The sequence below is a fragment of the Pholis gunnellus genome (genome assembly GCF_910591455.1).
Source record: "Pholis gunnellus genome assembly, chromosome: 3".
NCBI classification, from domain to species: Eukaryota; Metazoa; Chordata; class Actinopteri; order Perciformes; family Pholidae; genus Pholis; species Pholis gunnellus.
Window position 1 is genome coordinate 27,863,239 of NC_136529.1, and position 24,017 is coordinate 27,887,255.

At 42.8% G+C, this 24,017-nt stretch overlaps 1 protein-coding gene across 1 annotated transcript in view; it reads left to right on the forward strand.

Moving 5' to 3' along the window:
* The window catches only part of raly (RALY heterogeneous nuclear ribonucleoprotein), a 104,028-nt gene that overhangs the window by 24,687 nt on the left and 55,324 nt on the right, over positions 1-24,017 (forward strand). Inside the window, exon 2 of the mRNA XM_079156784.1 lies at positions 15,641-15,744. The gene's annotated coding sequence lies outside the window, so the exon portion shown is untranslated. The remainder of the gene's footprint in view (positions 1-15,640; positions 15,745-24,017) is intronic.

Here is a 24,017-nt window from a genome sequence, read left to right on the forward strand (position 1 = left end):
CTGATTATGCGAATATGCATAAACGCAACCTGCCGTCAAGCTGTGAATAATGCATACACATGAAAGATGGGGCGATAATAATGGTGTGAATGGTATTAATATGGATTGCTCAATCACGTGTGTGGGAATGAGGTTATTGGATTTAATCCACTGAGTATTATGTTTAGGCAGAAAGACTCCTCATGGAAATGGGAAAGCCTTGACCTTTCCGTGTGCATCTGATTACTGTCGTCTTCATTTTATCTCGTGTGTGTGTGTGTGTGTGTGTGTGTGTGTGTGTGTGTGTGTGTGTGTGTGTGTGTGTGTGTGTGTGTGTGTGTGTGTGTGTGTGTGTGTGTGTGTGTGTGTTTTTTTGGGGTGGGGTAAGTAGGGGTTGGTTTTGGGGGGATACAGTGAAGTCAGAGGTTGTATAACCAGAAAAGAAGCTATGAAGCTCCGTCTCAAGGGGAGATCCGGGCGGCTTTCTCTGTAAGTTTGTCACAACGAGCAAACTCTTTCACATTGTCAAAGGGTTTTCATGTGCTCACTTAACACATTGTTGTTATAAAAAAATATAGATTGTTGCCTTATTAAAGGGTAGCTTGAATATTTTTCATCCTGGATTTTGTGTTTAAGTGAGAACAAAAGAAAACCGTTTTTGAAATAGGTCCAACATTGAGGGGGAGCATTGCAGCCGCCGAACGGGCTGCAATGTAATCATCAGTTTGCGTCCACTAAAGGTGCTTTGTGTTTGTCACCGACAGGCTCAGATTGTTATGTAAAGTGTCTGACAGCATTGTGGAAAGAACTCTACCGAGACATGAAATGTTTTGCTTTACCGTTTGCTTTCTGTTTGTTATTGTGTGATGTGAATTGTTGCCGGAGGACAACTGTGACAACTCTCTCCAACGCTCATTCACGTTTCCAGTTTGTTGTGTTTACAGGAGTCAGGCAGATGGTAAACAGGTAGAAATAGGATATTTAGAGAAAGCTGCATTGTACAACTACATGCATTACTAGAATAATTATAAAAGAGAAATAATTTGCCGTCCTGCCATGTTTTCCCCCCGTGCTGTCCAGAAGGTGTTGTCCGTCTCCTGTCGGCCTGATCCCATGTGACAGCACCATTTGTGTTTTATTATTATTATTATTATTATTATTATTATATTTAGCTGATTTCGTCAATGAAACGCAAGGTTTCAGAGCGACACTTCTCTGATGGAACAGGCAGACCGGATCAAGTGAAAAGTAAATAAAAAGGTTGTATTTCTCCGGTTCTTCCCAGAATGTTGTCAGACGTACATTGATGGTGACAGTTGACCGGAGAGATTCCATTTACAGCCCGTTTAGCGTCTGCCGTCTGCAGCGTTCTCCCTCAATACTGGACCAGTTTAAAACACAGTTGTCTACATTAGTGAGTTAAGACTCAAAAACACAGGAACAGAGAGGAAAGTGGAACATCCAGAGGTTAAACAGCCAGAAGCCAGAATAGCCACTTTCCTCCCGAGCCGTTTGGCGATAGGCTGGTGGTGTACGGTGGGTTCATCAGAGCTCCCCGTCTCTGCCGGGGAAAACCAAGAACATGATAATAAAGTAAAACGCTCTGTAGAGCTGAGGGGTCTGCAGGTTGGTTTGTAATTTGTGTTACAAAGCAACACAAATTAGAGAAACGTTAAGCCTTTGAAATACTGTATATTTAGAACACGTGCTGACTGTGGTGACTGGAAACACCGTCCTTCTGTTTTTGACGCTCCACTCGAAGCTCCAGGAAACCTTTTGACGAGCTACGCTCAGACGGTGAACTCGTCATTCAGCTCAGTCATCCAGAGCGACTTGAACACTGAGACCGACAGCAGAATATCCGCCAAGATGCTGAAGCGAGAGTATAAGAAACAACATCCAAGCTACACACGTGTCAGTGTGTTGACTCGGTCAAGGTGCCAACTGCTGCACCGTCAACTCATTCCTCAAGTAAAAACACATACAACTCTTCCATCAAATCATCATTCCTTCAGTAGAGATCTACTTTACAGACATAATCTATAACACGATAGATCAACTTCTTACCTTCACTGTGTTGATTTGTTTCTTTTATTTGTCACTCATCTGAATTAATACATAAAATCCAGAATCTACATTGTATTAGTTAGCTTAATTCCTGTTTTGGTAACACTTTCTATGATGTTTATAATGCACAATAAACATGCTAATAATGCATTATAATCTGCTTATAACACTAGATTACAGTTATAAGCGCTCATAAATATCAATATTTCAAGGATCATCCTAATGATCATAATAATTGACAAGGATCATACTGTAATATAATTCTCACTGTTGTAATGAATTATATTTTTATAGGGCATTATAATGTGACTATAAATTACTCTCATGGTCATTGTGTGCTTTAAGTATTTATTATTATTTATTATAAAGGTCAGTGAGTATAGTTATTATGATACTTGACCGTAAGTCGTTATAACATGCTTTATTATGTGTTATGATTATTGTTATAAAGCATTAGAAATAAGCAGATTTTAAGTATACATTACTGACAGAAAGTGTTACCCAAGTTTTAAATATGCTCCGTGTCCCTGGTGTCTTACACGGTGACAGCACACACAAACCCGATGACACATTTCTATGTAATAAGAGAAAAGGTTTCCATGAAAGAGAGTATTAGCTGTCAGAGCGTCTCTGCTAATGATCCTGTGATCGTAGACGATGAAGAACCGAGCGCGCGGAGACTCTAAGTTGTTCAACTCTTACACTTTTTGCAGATTCTCCTTTTGCCGCATGTCACAGCTCCTGCGTGTATCTCCTCTAATTTCCGACTAATCAGTTGAACTGCATCATGTGTTTTTGGGGTTGAAAGTGTTCCCTTTTTAACGAGGGATCTCTTTAACGAGCTTTCCTTTAACGAGCTGTTGTCACCGTGGTCGTCGGCCGCGGTCTGTTGACTTTCGGGGCTGTCAGATGTCAGCTGAGCGGCTCGGCCCGGAGGGGGAAGACTGTCCTGCTTGTCGCGTCATATTTAGGTGCGGAGGGGTCGATGTCACCCGAGGAGACGTTTAGAAAGGCACTGTTTGGATTTATTACATTAGCACATTAGTGCCTCACTGACTTTAATCCAATTGTTGAATTTCAAACCTTTGTGTTTAGAATTCGGCTTAATCTATTACTTTTTTTTGGTAACTGTTGCTTTCCTGACTTCTTTTTTTTTCCTCTTGTTTTTCTTGAAGAGCCGGAGACGTCTGCTAAAAGCAGACTCCGTCCTCAAACCTGCCAACTATTCGTCTATCTCTGTTCTCAGTGAGTGAGTCGGTGAGTCGGTGGTGCAGAATATTATATTCCTTGAGCACTGAAAAGTGCTGTGAACACACAGCATGCCGGCGTCCTATTTCACCTGAAGAAAGGAACTGGACGTTATGTGTTCACTTTTCTAATTTTCAAATAAGACATTCTTAACCAGCGGCTCCTGATCAGAATTAATCACGTCTCTGTAATTTCCAAACCTTTCTAAGTCATCCAGTGGGCCAGATTGGACCCTTTGGCGATCCGGTTCTGGCCGTCGGGCTCCTTGTTTTAGAGCCCATTAAGATGCATGTTGGTTTTTTTCAGCTTTTCTTTCAGTTGACTTTGCTCGACTCAGTCTTAAAGATAAAAATAAATACGATACCCAGTCGACGATGAGCTCATTGTCAGTGGGAGTCGGTGATTGTAGCACAGCACGGTTCACTGTTGGAGTTCAACCACAGAGAAGAGTCTGCTTTCAGGGGAATACTTGAGCTCTTAAACATCATTCACACACTCAGAGGACTTGTTCACATGTTGTATGCTGGACAGGAAACATTTAGATGAACAAATCCGATTCTAAAACGGGGCTGACGTGATGTGCCGAGTCAGAAACAAGACGAGAACCCCCCCGAGATTAATTTACAACTCTCCTCAAAAGAAAAACAGAAACAACACAGCTTGGAGATGAGCAGCTGTGTGTCGTCATTTACTTTGTCAAACACGGCAGTGAGCATCAGACTGAAAGGACCGTCACTGCTTTCATGAGGAGGAAGTTTGTTCGGTCCAAGAAAGATTCCCTCGCGAGGATGAAAGGAAACTTGGCCCAGATGAGTAGAAGAGCTACTGTAAATGTAAAACGCTTCATTTCTTTTTTTCCCAAGAACTTGATGGCAATTAAGGACGGAGATTATTAATTTAAAAAGATTTAGAAATGACAGATTCGTGAATTGAAATAGACTTGCGTGTCTTTGTCTTGCCAGCTGTCCTGTCCAACTAAAAGTGGCTGGAGAAGAAAACCGGCTCCGGTCAGCCGGCATTTAAGTGTGTGCATTGCCAGAAAAACACTCCGACGTGATTGGATATCAAGTGATTCTCACACACACACACACACACACACAGCTAGAGTCCATTCTGGCTACCATATACAGTAATGGGAAGATAATTACACAGGTAGCTTTCATCCCTCTGTGGCAACAAAGGCAATGTTGTCAGTACCGGCGTTTGATGAATTGCTAGAGGGAGAGAGCGAGCTACAGAGAGAAAGAGATAAGTGTTTCATTGTGTGTGTTTGATTTATTGATTTATACCAACAAGCTCGTCAACCACCTGGGACGTGTCTTAGTTCTGTCCCTCTGCCTCCTCTTATTCAGAAACCACAGGTTGGAGGCAAAATTCAATTTAAACTTGAAGCGCAGTCGGGGACATTTGTTGTGCAAGCAGGGTTTTGTGGTGGCAACAAAAACATTTAAATAGAAATTTAAACATACGCGGTATGAAAACACACAGCGGGGATGAGAGCGGACAGGAAAGGCACCAGCTGGATGTAATGAAATAAAAAGGTTGGCGTATCTGCTGCTCGATGTCTTCTCTCGCACCGTTCGTGCATCCTGATGAATTTATTTCAGATTTGATTTTAATTAATTTTTCGTCTGTTTCGTCTGCGGATGTAACTGCAGATATTAATAATTATCTTATGTTTCATTATGTTGACACTGTTCACACACAGATGTCTGCAGTAGTTCTGTTGTTGGTTCCATTGTGTTAACATCCTCCCATTCCCTTTGTTCATATTCATTGTCTGCTTTTCTTTGTTGTGTCCTGTAATAGAGAAGCAAAGTCTGGTGGATCACCACGGGGGAAAAGATCATTTGCACATCAATATATTACAGCTATAAATATATAAAAACTGTTGTTTTTGTCATACATCCACGCCAGAAAGTGAATATTACGCAGCAAAATGAAAACATGTAGCAGTTTTAATGAAAAAAAACAAGATACGCACCCAAAATACCTGGTTATGTTTAGAAAAAACATCATAATGTGTCTTAATTAAGATACATATGTTTCGCACGTCATTTCAGTTTCAGACGTCAATTAAAATAAGTCAAAGTTGACATTTGGTGACACATTTCTGTGTTTGTTGGACCATCCATCCACCACGACCTCCTCCCTACGTGGTCATCCGCGGACTATGAGTAGAAACAAATTACTGATACACCAAAAATAAACGTAATCTGGGAAAAAATATTATTCCCTCATCAGGTTTTTTTTTAGGAGACCAGGTTAAATTGTAATGCATGGCGGATAAATAACGTGTGACATGTCTGTCCCACCTATATCTCCTTTTTTAGCTGAAACAGGGGCTGCAGCAGTGAGGAGCTCAATTCAAAGTTGACATGTTGATTGATTTAAGAGTTGTAATTTCTCAGAGTTAACTTGGAACAACCTGAAAAGTAAAAGCTCTGATTGAATGAATACCTTCAGACACACAGTACCATGAAGTTCCAATTGCATGAATGAAAATACAACTGATACTCAAAATGTATATTTCAATTTCAAACCATCGTCTCTGGGAAGGTCAAATCCAGATTCTTGGATAAAAGAACCACGCTGCGCAGACACATGTTTTTTAAAGTAAGGGTTCGTTTTTATGTTCTACGGTATATTTGTTAAGACTTGAAACTAATCCTTCAGCAGTTTGTTTAAAGATTTCCCTCGAGTCATTTGGGTTTCTGTTCTCAGTGGTTAGCGCTGTGCATGCTAATACCGTCTCTGTTGTTCTGTCGCAGGCGTTCTGTCTTTCTTTCAGTTTTCTGTCATGTACACGCTGATCGTATCGAGCACACATTGTATTAGTGCCGTGTTCAGCCGTGATCTCTCCAACCGACACACTCACACACATTAATACACTTACATCTCCCCTTTCTCTTTTTTTATTTCCACTGCCTCACTGTTTCACCCCAAGGTATTACCCAGAGTCCATTGCTTTGGGGTCAAAGGTTCACAGGCTGCCCACCCATCTCTCGCCCTTCATCTCCAGTGAATTCTGAGGAGGGGAAAGAAAGGGTGTCATTCCAGAGTGCGAAGCCGGACATTAAGAACATTAAGTGAAGTTAATAGGCTCCAGACGCTAATGGCTTCGTTGTGAAATTGGTTTGGAAAAATTCAATTTAATTCCAAATTGCAGTGAAAGCTCCCTCATCCTGCTGGTTATTTAACAGAAAACACCTTAAAATGATCGGGCAGGTTATGATGAAGCACGCTCATCTGGAGAAATGAGGGGAAATAATTAAAAACTGTCGCCGTTCAGGGCCAAATATAAGCCGGGTGAAAAAGAGAAGGAGGGAAAGAGGAAAAGGAGATGAGGGATAAAGACTTTCAGGAGTGATAGAGGGGTCATGCTGGGAAGATGCTGAACGTGAGAGAAGAAGAGACATAAGACCGATAAGGTATTGTAAGTTAAAGACCAGAGAAGAGACAGTGTGCTATAGAGGAACACGGTTGAAAAGAAAAAAGTGAGCGTGATAAAGTACAGGAGGAGAAGATACACATTTAGAGAAAGGGGAGATAGAGTGCAAATACGATGAAGGATGAAGAGGGATGAGATTAAAAAAGGAAGCAGGAAAGAGAGAGTGTACTGTAAAGGCCAAAATTGAGATGCAAAGAGGGCGATGGAGAAGAGAAACGCAGAGGAAGGAGGCGGTGGGCTTACTCCAAACTCCACCTTCACTTGGATCTCAGCTACACACCTGTAACGTTTTGTGACTGCGTCTTGAACGACCGTTGACGCTGCCGCTGTGACAAAATCCGACCATAAATAACTTATTAAAACACGCAGGCTACCTTAATAACGGGCGTCTTCAAAAGACAATGAGAGTAGAATAGAATTGCTTTCAACGTTTCTTGTCATATCGGACTGTGGTTAAAGAAATAAAAGCAAACAAACAAACCTGAATAATTTACGGTCCAGTAAAGTGGCGGCAGCGTTTCGACCACGCTTTAACTAGACGACGAGGGCACAGCTCCCGCCGGGGCTCTTGCTTCAGAAAGTCTCACCCGAAACATCCTCGGCATGCGCCGCGGTCTCTCTGAGCAGTAAAAAAGCTCGGCCGCTTAATATTTGATGTGGTGTTCTTGTCTCTCGGCAGCCTTTGCTTGTAGACACTTTGGGTTGAGGTTAGGGAGCCGGGAGACAGAAGCACGCTTCATTTCAAACAATGTCACGCGTTCAACTTTCTCAAAAGGCCCCCAGAAGCCAGCCGTCCAGGTCTGCAAACCAGCAGCATGTGTTGTTTTATGCTGAGCTTTGTCTGGAGCCAAACTGCACCGTGGCTATTGGGATTTTCCAATCATTGTACTGGGAGTCGTGTCTCAGAATTGATGGCGAACTGATCCGTCTTGATGTTGACGCTAACATACCTGTGCACCTCATCTCCAGCAGCCCAGACCTCCAGCTGCTCGTCCCTCCAGCATGTGTCGTGTCAGCGGTTGCGTGCTAAACTTCAATAGAAGGGAAGTGTGTTTTCCAAATGTAGGTTACTGTGACACGGGGACACGGATCTATGTTGTTCGCTTCAGTCTGCTGCTGAACACTGAAGAGAAGTGTCAGCTCAGTTAGCACGAGGCCCCCGTTAGATGGCCGACTAGCCTGCAGGCTCATTTCGCTCATCGCTATTGTGCTGGGAGATCCAAAACATTGCTGTTACCAAGCTAACAAGCTGTACTGACACAACAGTGGTGAGCGTAATAAAGTTTGACTCAAGCTGGAATTTTAAGCCGGAGACTGAGAGATATCTGAGAGTTTAATAATGTGTCATACACATTAGAGAAGATGTGGTAATGCACCGTAATACGTAGGTATCCCACAAAATGATTTTGTGTGTAATCCATGTAATCATGAACAGGGAACACAAACTTGTGCATGTAACAAGCAGGAATTGACACGTTGTTGCTGGCTTTTGTAGGAAAACGCACGAGGAGACTTTTCGTAAGATATCAAATGAACCATGAGAGGAGACATTGACTGGGAACTCTCAGCTCCAGGCATGCATGTAAAGCAGGGTGTTTCCAAACTTTCTTTGCTTAAATACAAACTTCCGTTGGTTAAATAAGTAATAAGCCTCATGCTGAAAGTTTAATACCGCAGTAGTGTAGTTATTGGCAGTGAAAAGAGACCTTTGGTTCCTAGCTGTGTTTAAGACATTAGTTCATAGCACAGCAGTCCATTTACATCAGACGGAAATAAGAAGATGAATTATTAATTACACCTAGAAAAGTAGAAACTAGTCTGACGGGGCCAGTGTTCAACCTGCACTGCAGGGGAAACAGAATCCACTCCACTATGGATGGAAGACAGACAACGTGAGTTGCCATGACTCTGGGCATGCGTTGGAATCCTTTGGGTGCTGTTTAACACCTAAGTCGGTGACATTGAGAGTGCACACGACTCACTCTTCCCTTCGGAGGTAACTGAAACACACAGCTGGTGTACTGTCGTGGTAAAAACATTCAGGTTATGAGACGCTACCTTTTATATGACTGGATAAATATGATTGGATGTAACAAGTCATCTGGTAGCTAAGCAGCTGATCTGAAGGAAGACAATGTTCCATTTGATTCTAAATCTAACATTTTTGGTTTCTTTGAGAGACCCGGAGTCTTTATCAGGCGCCAACCTGCAGGTCTGGAAAAAGTGAAGCCAATGTGCAAGTTCCTTAAAGCTGCATTCTCTCTAGTGTCCACCAGGGGGCGACTCCTCTGGTTGTATAGAAGTCTATGAGAAAATGACTCTACTTCTCTCTTGATTTATTACCTCAGTAAACATTGTAAACATGAGTTTATGGTCTCAATCTCTAGTTTCAAGTCTTCTTCAATACAGCATGATGTTCATTTAGTAAATGATGGTCCATTTAGAGTCACACAGACCATAAAGCAGGGGATGCTTTAGGGCGGGGCTACACAGTGATTGACAGGTCTCTATTACAGCGTAGTCCGGTGTGGGAGTTGTCCGTCTTTTCTTCTTAAAACTTTAACCCGTTCACGTTGTGTTTTAAGTTAATGAACGTCAACTGTAACACTTTGTCTTTATTCAGAGTTCGGTTGTTCTTAGCTCCGCCCTCCTCCAGGATGTCTTTATACCCCCAACAGGTTGTTTCAGTGAATCTAACTAACAATAAGCCAAGTACTTTGTTTTTTTCAAGATATCTACACAGATATGGGAAGACTGTCATTATATTTAACGGGAGATTTTACGTTTGCGTTCTTGATTCTCATTCTGTGAACAAACCAAATGTCTTGAGCTCCTTTTCTGTTCTAATTATCAAATCAAACTAAAACAAAACCATCTCAGTGTGAAGATACGCGTTTGTTTTTCTTTGTTTCTGTGGGTGCGTTTCGGATGAATTGACCCTTTAACTTCGGTCACAGCGATGTAGAAATGAAACGACTGTATGTTCGTAGCTCACTTTCACTTTGTTGAACAGTGTTGACGGTGGAGAATGATGTGGCTGAACCCCGTCACTGTAGCAGAACAGAAACACTGTTTTATTGTGCGTTTCTCTGTGCGTCTGTGGAAATGAATGTGTGTGTGTGTGTGTGTGTGTGTTATTCATATGACTTGACACTGCCTCGCTTCGCTGCGCTCTAGAGCAACACACACACACACACACACACACACACACACACACACACACACACACACACACACACACACACACACACACACACACGGACACAATCCCGCCCTTCGCCCTCATTCTAGAGCTCTACTCTTCCTCGCTTGAATAAACCCGACTACTTACTTGTGTTGTTTTTGTTTTGTTGTTGTTGTCTTGGTGAAGTAAACAAGGTTCTTGAGATTAATTGTGTTCACAAAACCAAAAGCTTTCTGCAGTGAGAGGCTGGCCGTGTTGGCAGGTGGCAACAGAAAAAGAAAGGTTCGTAAAAGAAGAACTCTGAATGTTCGATACAAGAGAACAACAGCAGGATGAGGAACAACACGAGGTAAACAGAGGCTTTGAAATAAAGGCTGTGGAGGCAAACAACAACGAAAACCCAGCCTCACAACCTCTTTAATTCATTTCATTTAATTAATTAATAAATCTAGTTCTCTCAAGCGTTCAGAAGGTATTGTAGCGTCGTATTTTTTTCGTTTTTGTCTTTGGACTATACTTTCTCTGATCTGCGTACCACGAAACGAGATTAGTGGGTTATCACGATATGTTGAGCCTGAAGCCGGAGTTCTTCTAACCTGGCTTTGATCACCGTGATAACTTATGCTGCACGTCTAACCTGCTCTACGTTCAGGGGTTTGTATTAATTAAAATAGGCTATAAATCACAAATCGGCTCTTTTGGAAATAGCGTCTCCATTCTTCGCTGAACCCCGTGGACCTCGATGACTCTTCAGAGGTTCTGTTCAGAGCGACAGAATGCTTAGAGACTGAATAGATCTGTTGTCTCTATCTGACGATATTCTCTATCCGTGACACAGACCCTCGAGTGAGGGAATACTTTATATATGCAAACGTGTTGAGCCGTACCCTCAGTCATGCCACCAAACAAAGCCGTGCAATTAGAGTATAGCGCCACAGGGACTTAAAACCGTCTAGTTGGTGATGTGGAGCCAGAATATTGTTTTACTATATTTGTGAGGCCCGGTCATGAGTGGAGGACACATAATGCATCAAGTTTTTAAATGTTTAAGATGGGATGTTACTGTTAGGATACCAATAGGTTCTGTATATGAGTTGAGTCCAATAAACCTAAACAGGCACCGTGAACTTCTACAAATAGAAACAATATTCTAAAACATTCTCCTTTTTAACTTTCCTAAGTGCTTCGGCAACAATATCCTCTCAAAGCTGATAAAGAAATGGAAAGTCCGTTTAAAAACTCAGAAAAAACGCTTTTTTTGAGTTCCCTCTACTTCTAGCCATGATTGTGGCGTTTCCGTAGCGCTGCAGTACGCTGGCTGTTTGCCCACACTGTCTCTGAAAGAAGCCTTCTTGAAAATGTGCAGGTAACGTAATGTATTCATGGTTCGCTCTGTTATTTAACAGTTTGACGTTTGCTTGCGTATGAAATGCTGAGTAATATCTTCAGCCATTACGCCCTTGACCTTTTACAGTTTGGCCTTTCTCCAGGACCAAGTTGTCTCAGTTTTTTGTGGCTGCTAGCTTTGACATTTAATCTTGTTTAACTCAAGGACACATCGCGTTACATTATGTGCAGCCCGTCTAACCCCAAGTTTCTGCACATTGATGAACGATCGGTGAGAGTGAGACGCTTTCACTTCCAGCCACCACTCAAAGCCCTTCAATGCTTCTTTTTTTCACTCTGCAAATGATGCTTGAAACAAGAACAAGCTATGTTGGTCATTTTACACTTTGGCTCGTAGTGTGTCACCTTCAACGCCAATCAACAATCAGACAGGTGAGGAGAACCCTCACTGCTTCTTCTGCCAGCCTCTTGTCAGGCCTGTCCATCACTCTGCCAACAGAACGCACAACAAACCGTGACCTCGCGTCACCTCGCTGACCAGCTAGCCTCGGATTGATCACAGCTGTACGACGCAGACGACCCAGTGTCTGTGAACTTGAAATAAACTTCATGTCGACAACCCCTTGCCAACAAAATGTGTTTGCTTGAGGTTAAAAGGTATTTCATGGAGTCATGTCTAATGACAAATGTTAGCTGCTTTTTATTCAGGATTAAAGTCTAAGATTTTAATTGAAATGTAAACATTGCCAATTTAACGACAGTTATAAGATAGAATAGCACCGCCCCTTTTCTCTTTGTTATCTGTTTGAGCTCACATCTATTTGTGTGACTTTGTTTTTTTCCACCATGAGCACCGACCGGAGGATCCGTGACCTGATACGTCGTATGGATGAGCTTGACGTCACTTAATCTGACGGACGTAACGTTAGAGCAAGAGGACGATCTGTCGGAGACAAGGCGGAAATGTACGGCGGTAAAAGCACAAACACTAAACCGCCAACGCTTCGTTGTTGATGGCGTCTGTCTGACATATAAAGCTCAGAATAGACAGACACGGCCAAACAAGCTTCTCCTCTATTTCCTACGGTGACGCCACCGATGCTTTTCTGAAAAAGTTTGTTTTCAACTTGAAGCACTCCGCACAAAAAAGACGGAGCGCTCACAAAATGATAGACGTTCCAGTGCACCGCCTTTTCTCTTCTCATTGGGAACAATTTTTAAAAGATGCTGGCGCTCAGATAAAGATGCTTTTTTGGCCCTTACGTAGCACATTGTTGTTGTGTCATTTATGTGTCATCCTGGTCGACGCTGGTGTTTCAGGCTGTTTGGTGTTTGGCAGCAGAGTTTGGTGGCGTTTCTAGGAAACCTTTAAGTGGTGGTTGAAAGAGTCAAAGGAGTGCATTGTGGGACACCGCAGCGCCTATGATAGAGGCTTATGGGATGGTCAATCATCCTGACACCTCTGTATTGTGCTGTTGGCGCTGTGTGTGTGTGTGTGTGTGTGTGTGTGTGTGTGTGTGTGTGTGTGTGTGTGTGTGTGTGTGTGTGTGTGTGTGTGTGTGTGTGTGTGTGTGTGTGTGTGTGTGTGTGCATGCATATACATGTTTGTTCAAAAGAATGACTGAGAAAGCAAAATACACGCGTGTTTTCTGCATGTGTGGGCGTGTTTTCTTGAGACAATGACACAATGATGGAGAGACCCAGGCGTGAATGTTAGTGTGTTTGTGTGGATACGGAGTGTGTGTGTAGATGACTGTGTGTGTGTGTAGATGACAGTGTGTGTGTGTGTGTGTGTGCGTGTAGATGACTGTGTGTGTGTGTGTGTGTGTGTGTGTAGATGACTGTGTGTGTGTGCATGGAGGACCCTCAGGTGGAGGAAGGTGTGACCTGCTCTCAGAACAATCAAACCCAACTCGCACACGCAACGAATCTTTGCTTGCGTGTGTGTGTGTGTGTGTGTGTGTGTGTGAGAGAGACAGGTATGCGGTACATCATTTGTTTTCACTCTGCAGTCGATGTGGCGACATAGACTGTGTGTGTGTGTGTGTGTGTGTGTTTTATTGTTTTTATTTCCTGTGCTTTGCTGCGCAGGCTGTGGATTACGTTTCACTATTAATGTGTTCGTGCTTCCAACTTTATTTCAGCGGTTTGAGTTGCTGTCCTCTCTTCAGCCATGTTTATCCTGTCACAAATGAAAGCGCCCCGTGGCAGTAAACGTAAACTGGAAATCGTGTCTTTTTCTAATTTATTAATAGAAGTTTTTATTGGAAGTATTTCTTCCTGACAATTTAATAGGTTAGGCTGGTCTCATCCAGCGTTCGTAGCTATACCTACAAAAAAACAATGCGCCATAATTCATAGTTATCCCACTAAATAATTTACTATGTAATCCACATGTGGGAGGGAGGTGTGGAACTTCCAGAGACCGCTGTTCGATCCCCGTGTGAGACGAGAAGTGAAGTTGGATTTATTTGTTATGTAACTCGCGTACTTCAGTAACGGCACTTGTCCTTTTCCTAACTCAGTAGTTTTGTTGCCTAAAGCTAACTAACTTGTTTCCTGTGAAGAAGGGAGTTTATTTTGAAAAGACCGTATGCATCTGACAAGTGAGGAACTGACACTGTGTGGCTGACTTTCATAGGAAAACGTACAAAACTGAGGAGTAACTTTGTAAGTTATCATATGAACCGTTACATGAGGATACGTGGCGTTGCCACAATGGCTACAAGCTTTCAACCAACTCCAATGTCAACCCATCTGCTTCATCATTAGATGCAGAGCTACAAGGTGGGAGGGAGAGGTGCGTAAAACTAATACAGAACTTTTGGCGGCCGTTTGTGCTCATGTGAAGCCAAGAGGAGTGACTTTTACTGAAGGCGCTCTGCCGCTGTTTCACAACGAGCCACGTGTCACAAAGTTAACCGGCGACGCTTCACGATGTTAACCGTTTAAGGGAACCTTCAGCATCAAGATGCTGCACAAAAGGCTCCTAGTGACGCCAGAAGGCTTCTGCCGAGGCAGCAACATATGACGAGTAGGGTTGAGATCACGTTGGACCTCAAGTCTGAAATATTATGCAACAAATGTGTTTTTTTTTGGGAGGTGTATATACGAGGGAGGAAATTCCAGCAGGACAGGGAAGACAGACGGGAAAACCGGGAACAGGACAAGCCGAACGGGCGGGTAGACAATACAAGAATCTGGCAAGGAGTGACTGAGGGGCAGGAGCTTAAGTAGGGGGAAGAACAGGTGAGAGGAGTTGTGCTGATGAGGGGGAAGTGCTTGATTAGTGATCAGAGGCAGGTGAAGGGAATAAGCTGAGGGAGTGACTGACAGGTAGAGTGAGGAGGGTAGACAAACACAGAACACAGAGGCAAAGCCTAATCGTGACAATTGTATAACTTGTAAACACACAGGTCCAATATAATTAAGTGATGAGGTATTTAAATCTGTATCCACACACTCCAATTAAGCCTCGTAGTAGAATCCTTATTGTTGACATAATAAAACACTCGTGCTGCAGGCCTGTACACATAAACACCGTTATGCTAACTACTCCGTACTATTGTAAGGGCATGAAACACACACCCACCCACATACAACCTCCTATCTTTGTGAGGACACTCATTGACATAATGCATTGCCTAAACGTAACCATCAAAACTAAATGCCCCAACTCTTACTCTAACCCAACACTGTATTTGAACATGAACCTTAAAACCATGTCTGAACCATCAAACGGGCCTTTTAAAGGTCCGTCCCCAAAGACCGGACACAATGTCTTCACTCCGAGGGTTTTAAACTCTAATTGGTCCTCACACAAATAAAAGGAAAAGCAGCTGTACAAGTTAACAAGTTGTTGTACAGATGCTGCTGCACGGTCATGTAAACCAGAGTCTCAGTCAGAATCACTAACAGGAAAACAAATTCCACCAGTGAAGTGATCCAACAGAGTGACCTGGAGAATGTGTGTTTCCTCCGATGCCATTGCTCCCGGGTGTAATGTTTTCACATCAGCGCTGCATAACAACACAGCCTGTCACACAAAACCCCACTGAAACAAATCTCCTCAAGGAAACAACCAACGAAGAACCGTGACCGACAACTCTGGAGTTTATTAAAGACAAATGTGTAAATCTTGAAAGACTTAGCATCATCTGGAGCTATCATCTATATGAACGCTCTACAATAACCCGACATTATGTTTGTTGTTTAGTGTATTTGACCTTAAAGGAGAAACATTGTATCTGTGTCCCATCGGTGTGTTTTTGTCTCACATATCTAGAGGGGACTGCAGGTCTCATAGATTCATAAATGATGAAAATAGTATTTTTCTTTCTGTTTATTTATTTTTTTTGTCACAGATCCCAAGAAAAGACTCGATCTATCCATCCATCCACTGTCCTCTGACTCTTCCCGGGTCGCGGGGCAGCAGGACATCGCAGACGTCTGTCCAGCAACACTACGGGTGAGAGTGAGCATGTAACGTGGGTGAACTGGCCCTTTTTATATATTCAGCTGTTGTTATATTGTATATTACTGTCGTATCCTATAATACATTCAAAATGTCACGAGGAAAATCGCTTCAGTTCTCCCGCGCTGCGCTGCCTCTTGTCTCCATGGTTACCATGTCAGGAGACGTCAACTTGAACGCCAGTAAAATGTCAAACAGTTTGACCGAACGATCGATGTTCGCTTTACTTTCCCCCTCAGTCGTCTGTGCCTTTGTCTCTTTTCATTCACTTCCTGCTCCCCTCCCTCGTTGATCGTTCTCTCCCGTTCCTGGTTTTATTTTCTCCTTCTCCTCTTTTAAATCCATCCCTCCTCTTTCTGTTATCTTAAAAAGACACTCTAGTGTGTGTGTGTGTGTGTGTGTGCGCACAGATACTGTATGCATTTACTTTACCCAAATTTAAATTTTGCCATATAAACAGGATTTATAAATATTTATAAAGCAAATATGCATGAATACGTTGTGCGTGTGTGTGTGTGTGTGTGTGTGTGTGTGTGTGTGTGTGTGTGTGTGTGTGTGTGTGTGTGCGCGCAAGGGGAGTGTCACGACTTTGCATCCAATTGCTTCATTAAAGTATTTAGTCAGGCCTTTATTTAAGCAAAGCTGTGCGACGGCATGGAGCTAATCCTGTTTAAACACACCCTGTGTGTGTGTGTGTGTGTGTGTGTGTGTGTGTGTGAGTGAGTGAGTGTTACTTTGTGCGTGTTGTATCATACTGACGCTTGGTTTGTGGCCCTACGCTTCAAACATTGACGCTCCAGGTTCCCCCTCTAGCACGAGTTCTGGACGTGTCGGGGACGGAGAGTCAGCTCGATACATTTCAAAATAAAGTTCTGTGTTCAGAGGAAACGTCCACCAACACCAGGCGGAGCTGTCTGTGTTTTTGTCTTTGAACTTTAGCTCTTCCACAGTGTCTTTTCCAGTTAATTGTGACATTCTAGTCGTCCTGAAATGTCTTATTCAGCGTTTAGTTGTATTTAGCTCCAACCTCTCAAGTCACTACTGGTTCCCAAAAAAAAACAAGATGGCGACGTTCCAAAAACAAGATGGCGACGGCCTCAAAAGACTTTAAAGCCGCAGTCCACAAACTAATAGTGGACGTCACAGTGACTACGTCCACATCTTATATACGGTCTATGCTCTTTACATGCATGCAGTCTCTTTTCAAAGTAAACTTTACTGAGCTTTAACGCAACAAAACTAGATGGTTAGGCTTGGGATAAAATAAGTATATTTGTTGTGTAAAATAACCCTCGTTACGTAACTGGTGATAACAAAGAATCTGTGTAACAAAACTAGAGAGAAATAAGTCAACGTTGACTTGGTTTCACCATCCACCCTCCCCTCCCTCACACTCTTTACGAGGACTTTCTTGTTCCTCTGACACGAATCAGTTTGCGTTGGAGTTAGTTCGGAGCCCGGTGCGTCATGTGGACCCGTAACGGTGCCTCAGTACAGAACGTGAGGGCCACTGACCAAGCGGCCATATTGGACGAGTTGGGAGAGAGAACAGGTGGCGCATTACAAGATTCAATCTGTTTGTGTGTTCTGTTGTCTATTTTTTAAAAAGCCTGTCCATATCCATGTTATTAATAAACACAGAACTAAAACAGATAGAGCTCTGAGGACGTGTGTTTCTGAATGCCGACACGTCGTTGACGACAGCGATGAGATCTGCGACGTGTCGCACATGTCAGGCATGTTTAATATAAACACACATGCGGCGGCATCACGGGCACGGCGGGGTGCAAGCTTCTCACGGCACACGTCTTCTGTGTTCTCTGGCATTTTACCTACAACTTAATCATGTCTGCAGATGTGATGGAATACATTTTACACACATCACTTGTCCCTTATTTGGAGACGAAATGTTTCCCCTGACGCGTCCCTTTGAGAACAAATATTTGAACATAGAAGTTAAAGCATATTTAGTTAATAGTTAATATAGTTACATCTTCAGGATTTCATTCTCCTCTGACGGAGTTGAGTTTGTCATTAGAGATTACGTTTGCTTTTGACGTATCACAAATAAGTTTATATTCTAAAACACAGATCTTTCACCCAGAACACTGTGCTCCCCGTCCTGTGTGAACAAAGTACTTTTGTTGCCTCAACATATTAGTCGTAAAGTTGTTTTGCTTCAATTTTGTATTTACGCCAAACTACAATGTTTTTTTTACTTAACTGAATGAAGTAGTTTTGTGCTGCTCTTTGTTTCCTTTAAGTTTACAGCATTAACGTGTTTTAAAACGGTTTAAAAATGCAAATGTCATCTGGGAGGAAATACATTTCTCTTGAAAAGTAAGAGGGCGCGGTTCTATTGTCTGGGAACGTAATTTCACAGGAGACGGGGGTTGGTCTGGATTTGTCGTGACACATGTATTTGAATGTTTTCTTCAAGTTATGGATTTATTAATCAAGGTTGCATGTTTGGTTTGTGAACAGGAAACACATCCAACCAAATATCAGACGCCTGTCAAACAGCTGCAGCCTCTGCTGGCTGAGGGATTAATATCCAAATCAGAGAGAACAGGTCAAACGCTTTCTTTTGATTAATATGTTACTGTTTGTGTTTACATGCTAACTGAATGCACAGAGCAGATATACATTGCTGATGTCCACATTGCAGCATCCATGATACTAAAATTGTATTTGCTTCTATGTATTTGTTCTTGACAGAGATTATAGTTGGTGTGTTCGGTAGCTCCGTATCTGGTTTTGTCCTGCAAATAAAGCTGATTTATATTTGAGAGAGAGAAGGAGACAAAGTGTACGAAGGAGAGAAAGGTGGAGGGTAAGAAAAGAGGAATGACGGAACAGTGCCTTGGAAAAAGGGGAGAAGATGGTGTTTTTGGACAAAAAGGAAGAAAGAGGCCAGAAGTGGTAGAGAAGAGGTAGAGATTAAACTGTGTCTCACCCTTGTTTCTACTTGACTGAGCATTCAGCGTCCTTCACCCCAGGGCTTGTGTGTGTGTGTGTGTGTGTGTGTGTGTGTGTGTGTGTGTGTTTGTGTGTGTGTGTGACTGTGTGTGACTGCAAAAAAGAAACTTGAAGGTCAAAGGAAAAACTAAACACATCGATGAAAGAAGGAAGGAAGTAAAAAATGTCAACAAGATTGAGGAAACGAATGACAAAGTGAAGAATCAGCGTTGAAAACATCTCAGTTTGTCATCGCAGTACGCATCCTGTCTTCTACCAGCAGTCAAGAACGCTGCCACATCACTTCACCACGCAGGCTGGTCTCATCCAGCACAAAAGTAATGCTTTTGAAGATTTGAAGATATCCACAAGATCCTGAACGAGGCGGTATGAAGCCCACACAGTGCTGCCATAAGGGGAGGTGGAGCGCTCCATCAAACGGAGATCTCTCCGCCGGGAGAGCGCTGTTTGTTCCCCGTATGAAACGAGAAGTCAACGTTGACGCTGTTTCACGTAACTCGCCGACTTTGGTGGCGTCACTTCCGTAGTTATCTTAACGCAAACATCTTTTCCTAAACCTAACCAACTAGTTTTGTTGCCTAAACCTAACTGAGTTGTTTCCTGTGAAGACTTTTATTTTGAAATTGACTCGTGTTGCCGGCTTTCCCGCACGAAAAATGGATCGCATACCGTAAGTACCTCCAACGTACAGAACTCCAGTACATTGTACATTGTTGCTTTCCACCACTGGATCAATGAGCGTGACGGACCAGTAGTCGCGGTTTCCTCAGAAAGTACGTAACTGAGGTTTCTCTTTAACTTTCTTCCTCACGGGATTCAAACCTGCAACATTGAGGCCTGCGTAGCTTGTGAAAGGCCTCTGTACACGATAAATTGACTGATAATTGAGATTGACAATGACTGCAGGAATGTAATCCAGAATTAATCAAACAGACACACAGAGCGAGAAAGTAAGTGTGCGTATCAACAGATATATGTATTGCCCGTGGTAACATAGATACAGATGCACAAACACACATTTTAATGATTTTTAAATGCCAGCATGGAGAATGGAAGTCTTGCATGCAAATTTAGAAAAGTAGCCACCGCCCCCCCCCACCACACACACACACACACACACACACACACAGAGTCCAGCATGTGAGTGTAACCCCGGGCTGTGGTTCCCATTAACATCCTGCACGTGCTGCAGTGTTTACCGCCTGCAGTGCCAATCAGCTGAAATGCCAGTCTGCAGCCGCCGGCAGGAGCCCGAGCCGCCGTGTCCCGCTATCGCAGTGTTTTCTTTTTCCTGTCTTCCTGCGGGAAGAAAGACGGAGAGAAACACCGAGACAATCAAGAGAGGTGGAGAGGGAGAGATAAAGAGAGAGGACAGAGGCAGAAACAGGTATAGCCAACGTGGCTCCAGACACCGGCAGGTGAAGATGTGCAAGTTCTCGGCTGGTTTATAATCTTAGGAAGGAACTATAACAAGTAAAAGGGACACTGCTTATGAGTTCTTCAAACGATATGCACCACAAACAAAATGTCTTTCATCTCCGTTGTATTAAGGTGGAGGGAAAGAAATAAGTGGTAGAAATTAAACAAACTATCTGCATGTATGTAACGAGCAGTAAACGGGGAATGGTGGTTTTGTAGTGTGGATAAACAGGAAACTGGACCACACTAGATCCTGTGAACCAGTTTAGCCACTTGCACTTCCGGGTAAGTAGCTGAGATGTTGCACTCGCCCCGATAGCCAGACTGACTCGTCTGAAATCTAAAATGTATTTAAAAATAATTCTGATTTATTGAACGTACAAAACACAGTAAGTAAATAAGAGCGATGCTCTCCTCAAAGCCACCAGACTCCATTGACAGAAACACAATATGTTCTTTGCTGATAATTGTAAAACGCACTTCATTCAAACAGACACAAAGAAATTCATCAAAACTGTCTTGGTTGACTTTATATTTCAGTGGAAACATCTCCTTCAAACAGCTTTATTTATTCAAGAGTCAACAGTTAAGACTGAAACACTGGCGGCATCTACGGCTATGAGCTGGAATCATGACGAGGTACCGCTTTTATATTCTGTGTGGGTTTGTCAAACTGAACCTCTCAAAGTTCATCAAATTTCTCCCATTTTCTTCACCCATCCGCGACCGCATAGTTCGAATTGGATGTTAGCGGAGAGGCGAAAAACCTGCAGCACAAAACGCCCATAAAAGGCCGCGTCGGACACTCATGACCCTCCTGGATAAACCGAGCTGTTTGTTGATGATGTCGTTTGACAAAAACTTTGAAATGAGAAACCACAGTGGGGGAAAAATCCCTCCAGAACCACTTTACTACTGTTTGTGTTCAGAGTAATACAACCATTAGAAAAAAATATTCCTCGCTTCTCGAACCTTGGAGCAAGGCAGTCCCACCATCAGTTACATACGCTGTGTTTAGTGATTGTAGCTCACTCTGGGTTGGTGTACGAGGGCTTGTTACAGCTCTAAATTAAGCAATGATGAACATTATGAACATCATTTCAAACATGTGGTGCAAAGAAAATGAACGTGGATTTTTTTTCTGGGTAAATACAGGTTAACAAAGTTGCGTGTGTGTTTGATTCTGTGTGAAGTTGCTTTTATCTTTTGTCTGTGACACTGTTTGCATAACTTATCCGCACGCTAAGAAGTCTATAAAAGGATTTCTTAAAATATGGGCCGTCATCGGGCTGTGAGCTCCCATCAGCCCCCCTGTCAGCTCCGTTCGTCTGTTGTTATTTGTTTGTTTGGGTCTAATTAGCGCAAATCCAGCCTCAGTTTGGGGGGGGGGGGGGGGGGGGGGGGTGTTGAGACCGATGACAAAGAAGCTGCACTATCTGCAATATGCAAACAACACTGTTTAATGACAAAGAGTGTGTGTCTGCAGCTGTGTGTGTGTGTGTGTGTGTGTAAAATGAAATGAACAGTTTTCAGTTTTTCTTTTAAATGAAGCAATAAGTTATGAAATAATTCAATAACTTAGATATTATTTCATCAGTCTTATATTTATTCTTACATCAGTTTACTGGATTTGTTGCACTTTTATTACAAAATGTTTTCTTCTATGAAATATAAATGATGAAATAACCTTTTATTAGCTTAGTTTTAACAAGTTGATCAATTAATAATCTTTATTTGTTACACAGGGTAATTAGACTAGATTAATAGAAGAGTTCCTTACCCACCCAGTGCCCTCGAGCAAGGCAGTCTGCTCCCGTCATCACCAACTGAAAGCAATTCTTCGCTGTCGGGCGGAAACCTCATATCTCACTATTTGGTCATTTAAATATTTTCAAAAGTCTATGCTGGTGCTATGCTATTGGTGACTCTTTGCGCCTCTCTGTGTTTTTTTTTTACTCATATTTAACCAATAAAAAGTGTTAGAAACAGCTCGTGGCTGAATCTTGTAACTTTCCTTCTCAAACTGTCGACAAAACCCCGTCGCTCCATCCCGCCTCCACCTTGAACGACCTGTCGTTCACAGCAGAGCTGAGGCTTAACAGTGAAGAGGCGATTTCGTCTGACTTTGTCTGCGGCATTGTTGCCCACAGCAGCAATGTCCTGCACATTTCCTCCAGGAGGAGCCTTGACAGCCGGCTCTAATTTGGCTTGGAACTTCGCCACTTCCCAGGGTCGTGGGCTTTGCAATTATAGTTGAACATTTTAGTCGAGCAGACTAGCCTAGCTATTCCAAATGTTAATTATATAAGAACACATGCAAGTATACAACAACATATGAAGACAATACCAACTTTGACGATGCAACTATTCAATTATTTTACAAACAGAAATGTTCCACCCGACAGTGACGTCATATGGGTGGGTGTTTTTCTCTACTACTTGTCGTTGTGGAACTTCAGCACAGTATGAAAACAGTCTCTCGTCCCGTGTCAGATGAAACTTGGCTACTGGAGTCGGCTGTTTTTATGGTCTCAGAGAGTCAGTCGGTGAGCTCCGTTAATCAGAAATGATCTATTGGCGCAACAGTTGCTGTGCTCTGTCAGGGATGGTTGATGGTCACAATAAACAGCAGAGAAACACTCAACTGCAGTGATGCAGGTTCAATTTACGACTCAGGGCTTCTACTGGGAAGGTATAGCTCTCGTTTTTTGCCAACACCCACCGAATTATTATCTCCAACTCCGCAGCGCCACGGAGCTGTTTAGCCTCCTTTAGCTCATAGTTTTGGTTTAACGGCACATTTGCTGTCGCTTTCATCAGCCTCGTTTCTAGCAGCAGCAGCAGCAGCAGCTGTTTACAGCAAACAAGCTCCGATAAACACACCGTGAAACCACGTAGTTTGGTTTGGGAAAAATGGTTCATGGTTTATTCTTGTTCTTGAAATGATGTGAAGTTAGAAATTATACGATCATCAGGTTTAGGCAACAATACGAACATCAGGTTTAGGCAACAATACGAACATCAGGTTTAGGCAACAATACGAACATTAGGTTTAGGCAACAATACGAACATCAGGTTTAGGCAACAATACGAACATCAGGTTTAGGCAACAATACGAACATCAGGTTTAGGCAACAATACGATCATCAGGTTTAGGCAACAATACGATCATCAGGTTTAGGCAACAATACGAACATTAGGTTTAGGCAACAATACGAACATCAGGTTTAGGCAACAATACGAACATCAGGTTTAGGCAACAATACGAACATCAGGTTTAGGCAACAATACGATCATCAGGTTTAGGCAACAATACGAACATCAGGTTTAGGCAACAATACGAACATCAGGTTTAGGCAACAATACGAACATCAGGTTTAGGCAACAATACGAACATTAGGTTTAGGCAACAATACGAACATCAGGTTTAGGCAACAATACGAACATTAGGTTTAGGCAACAATACGAACATCAGGTTTAGGCAACAATACGAACATCAGGTTTAGGCAACAATACGAACATCAGGTTTAGGCAACAATACGAACATTAGGTTTAGGCAACAATACGAACATTAGGTTTAGGCAACAATACGATCATCAGGTTTAGGCAACAAAATGAATCCAACAAAACCTCGTAGTTAGGTTTAAGAAAATCCCTCACGAACGCAACAAAACCACAACACTTTAGGAAGCGAGGTGTCGAGCACCGGTCATTCCCGCCCACTGGAACTGGTCTTTGTGGATATTTATTGCTAAGTCACTAGTTCTGACCATTGCATACTCACGCGGATCTCTTCGCTTCCACCTCAGGTTATGACCGTTGGCGCCGTCAGCACTGCAGCTGCAACCCGGCGGCTCGGCTGTCACCCC